This window comes from Hesperophylax consimilis, chromosome 2 (genome assembly GCF_061612785.1).
Source record: "Hesperophylax consimilis isolate HC1 chromosome 2, BYU_Hcon_1.0, whole genome shotgun sequence".
Taxonomy (NCBI): Eukaryota; Metazoa; Arthropoda; class Insecta; order Trichoptera; family Limnephilidae; genus Hesperophylax; species Hesperophylax consimilis.
In genome coordinates, this window is record NC_142837.1 from 30,558,896 (window position 1) to 30,563,082 (window position 4,187).

General features: G+C 32.6%; 1 non-coding gene across 1 annotated transcript; it reads right to left on the reverse strand.

Annotated features, from left to right (window-relative positions):
* Positions 1-3,304: 3,304 nt before the first annotated feature.
* On the reverse strand, positions 3,305-3,376 carry TRNAD-GUC (transfer RNA aspartic acid (anticodon GUC)). The gene has a single exon. It is a non-coding gene; the product is annotated as a tRNA-Asp (tRNA).
* Positions 3,377-4,187: the final 811 nt, after the last annotated feature.

The following is a 4,187-nucleotide window of genomic DNA, read 5'->3' on the forward strand; positions in this document are numbered from 1 at the left end:
TTTTCTGTGGCATCTATTTTTTCTGCTTGGTTGAAATCCTTATTCCCGCCACAAAAACGATAAATATTTTGACATCTGCTGATTGTCAGTTTCATCGAATTTCCGCCGTCTTTGATTACTTAATTTAAGGTGAGATATCAATATTTTATACTCGAATTACAAATATTTCAATGCATTAAGATGTGTTCTATAATAATAACATCAGCTCGATTCAATGTTCACAGTTATTAGACAGAATATTGTAAATGAACTTCAATGTTCATTCAAATTAACACTGGTAGTGACGGATATGTTTTCGACTAGTATCGCAAATTTGTATTTATTATCCTAGATTATTTCTTTATTTCTGAATGAATTTTATTTAAAATGTTATTTATTTGTACCTTGGAGATTATCACTACATTGTAAATGTGCATTTTTGACATGAAACAGTTATTTGTATTACTTTTGTGTTATGTTTATTTTATGTTAGGTACTATTTAAAAAATACCCTCTGACGCCCAATGTTAATCCAAATTAAAATAGAAAATTTTCTAAAAAAAATAAATATAAAAAATTTTCAAATAATTTTCTTAGGTATTATCAAGCATTACATATTTTATATATGTGGAAACAATAATGCGGGTGTGAAAGGGTTAAGTTACTGGTTATTCAGATATCGTCACGTATGGTGAGACTCATAGTAAATACCACTCTCAATCAATGTACATAGGTTGATCAACCTTTGATTTTGCAGGTGAAATAATAACCAGACAAAGTTCTTTTTTTTAATTATTTCGGATGCGTCTTCCGCAAATCTGTGCTCAAAGATGCTGTAATCCTCGAAGTAGGTCGAACATACCTACATACAGCGTAAGCCAACAACCCAATACCAGGAGTAGGTAGACCATTTCTCACAGTAAACTATTTTCGGACCCGCCTTATCCTGCGGGTCTTAGCGAAGTCCCCAGTTATTAATTATGATTGTTGGAAACTCCGGTCGCCCCGCCGGAACAAAGATGGCACCTGATTCATATTCATCAAGCGACGGAGAAGCGTTGTGCAATACTTCCCAACTCAATTATTAAGGGTGAATTCGCCTTGGAAAACCCCCGGGACTTGGGAATAATTGATGAATTACTGTATTGATGAAATTATTGTTGTCGACCATTGAATTGGAATAGGTACAATTGACGTAAGTGACAATGACCCAAAATTAGAACTTAACTACATTTCCAATTTATCGTTACTCGTACATTTCGGAAACGTTGATCCGTCACCCTTCTTAAAAGAATCTTTCTCTAATTTACTTAATACATAGATACCAGAAGTACAATGTGAATAATTCGCCTTGTGGAAACCTTGAGAACATGGAAATTGATAAATGACTGTATTGATAGAGTTATTGTTGTCGATCTAAATTTGAAAGCGGGAACACCGCTGCCCCAGGAACCATTTATACTATAACCAACAACACTGCCATAGGTCACTCCAAGAGGTTCGTTACTGTTGGTGAACCAGCAGGGTAGATGCAGGACAAATAGGGAGAGACTGGAAGAGAGAGACCTTATGACCCCACGGAACTCTCAGAACATTGCCTTGCACCACAGTGGGAGGGATAGAGTCATACATCCATCACTCCTGGACACAATGAACCCCAGATTCCTATCCAACCATGATACATTTTTCCTTCCCAGAACTTCCTCCTTCCTTTCCTTAAATGAACGTCCACACAGCATCCTCAAAGAAAAAATAGACCACGAGGGGAATTATTTTCCTCTGGGCCTCCTGTGTGGAGCTAATGAAAAAAAATGTACTGAAAACCACTTAATTGACGTAAGTGCTTGAAAATAGCCCCCAAATATTTAGCTAGTATATCTCAGTCTTGCGCGAAAAAATATTTGCCTCAATGCCTTAATTATATAATAGGTATCTACATACTATTATGAGTTTTCAATTTTTTTAGGAGTTAAAAAGTAGTTATTATAATAATTTTAACATTGTAGGGATGTAATTTTAATTGTCGACCATGGAATTAAAATAAATAAAATTAACATTTAGTCTTGAAAACGACTCCAATTAAATATTTTAAAGTACTTGTTGGTTTATTCAGTCTTACCCCCAAAATCAAAGCAAAATAGTGCTATTTAACGTCTACACGGAGAAAAATAATCATGTTAAAAAAGTGATAGCAAGCGAATTTCCTGATAAAATATTAGTTATTCTGAATATATAACACGGGTACACGCACGTATTCTTTCTAATAAATGTCATGACGGAATGCGATGATATTAGTATTTGTATGGACACGTGTTCTGCCGTCCTCATAAAACATTTCCTTTTCAATGATACATTATTAAGAACTTAATTCAATGCATTTTTAGGGGCCCGCAGTCCCGTTTTTAACGGGGAAACTAATAATTGGACTAGATTTTTAATAAATTTACAGTGTTTAAAATTAGCAAGTTTTCTCCGTGTATAATTCGCATTCAAGATGCCTTAGGGAGTAAGTAACTATAGCGATATTTTTTATTGTTGACCGTTGAATTGGAATACATCAAATTGAAAGTTATGTTTAAAAATTCCCCAATTAAATATATGTAGGTACTTGTTTGTCTTTCAGTTTAACCCCTAGAATCATAGCTTAATAGTGCCATTTTACGTCTATAATTCGCTTTCCAGATGCTCGAGAGAGTAAAGTCTTCGTTAGTAACAGTATTGATAGCATTATTCTTTAGAAATAACTGAATTCAACAAACTAATATTAGTGCTTGAAAATAATACAATATAAACGATTCTTTATTTTATTCACTGTTCATAATCTTTTGTAATAATTTAATTTCCGAACGAAGTTGAATCTATTATGAAAATGGATTATCTAAGTTTCATATTATCTTACTCGTTGTACTCATCACTTTACAACATGGAGTTATCTTTGTTTTAAGTAATCTTTATTTACATGGCTCTTGAAATCTTGAAATCTTTTCATCAAACTTTTGTGAAATATACCCACGCTTTTAAATGTTCAGTGTATAAGCGGATTGAGAATATTAGTTAAAGTTATCCATTAAAATTTATCAAATGCCGCTAGTGTAGCATTTTGCAATCAGAACGTATGGAAAATGTCAGAAGTTAGAAGTATTGTTAATATTATTGGATATTCGATGCTTCTCTATTTCATCGAGGAAAAATTTTGGTAATTTCCTTAATCGTCCAAAAAGGTGACAAAAGTATTGGCACTAAATTATAATGTTAACTTATTTATAAGGAAGATAAAAACAAACAAGGAGAAAAATAAAAACAAGTACTCAACGAATAAAAAAATCTCTCCAGCGGGGAATCGAACCCCGGTCTCCCGCGTGACAGGCGGGGATACTTACCACTATACTACTGAAGATATTTGATCAGTGCCAATTTTAACGTACAAACGAAAACATCGACGAATTTTCACTATCTTGTCCCGTAGCGATAAAATATATTATTATTGATAGCGATTTTGTTGGTGGGTTTATATAATTTATGACAAACCCATTCACATGATTAAATTCTTCAGTAGTTTTGAAGAGTAGTACTGAATAAGTAATATATTTCAGACACATCACAAGGCTTAACATTTATTCATCGGTGTTTTTTGTTATTTCTGCTTACATACACAGTAAATGCAGTTTTTGTTTATTGTTTTATTTACTTTTCATTTCTTTTGAAATAATTTTTAATCGCCTTAGTATTTTTTTACATTATTCAGTTGTCTTTATTTATAGTTCTACCGATTATAGAAATTACATGGTTAATTTGCAGAGAAAAACACTTTTTCGATAATGTAGAAGATTACCAGAGCATAGAAATATTTAGCCACGTATTTACCGGTTATGCTGCCAATCTCCGCTCTAGATGCCGTATTGCGAAATTTCAAGTCAAGTCAAGAGTCAAACAACCAAAGATAACCCCAGTGAACCTTTTTGAAAGGACTGGGAAACTTTAAAATGAATTAGGTGAAAATGGCTAAGGCTTTAATACTTGGAAAAGCTATATATGCATATCTCTTGGGTTTCAACAATAAGACAAATTAAATGGGGTGTCTACCATAGAAAAAATATAAAAAATAAAACTAACTAGTAATAGATATATTTATTTATTTATTTCACGCCTATTAAGGCTTTTACATACATATGTATAAAAAATATTTACGAAATTATACACGAAAATAG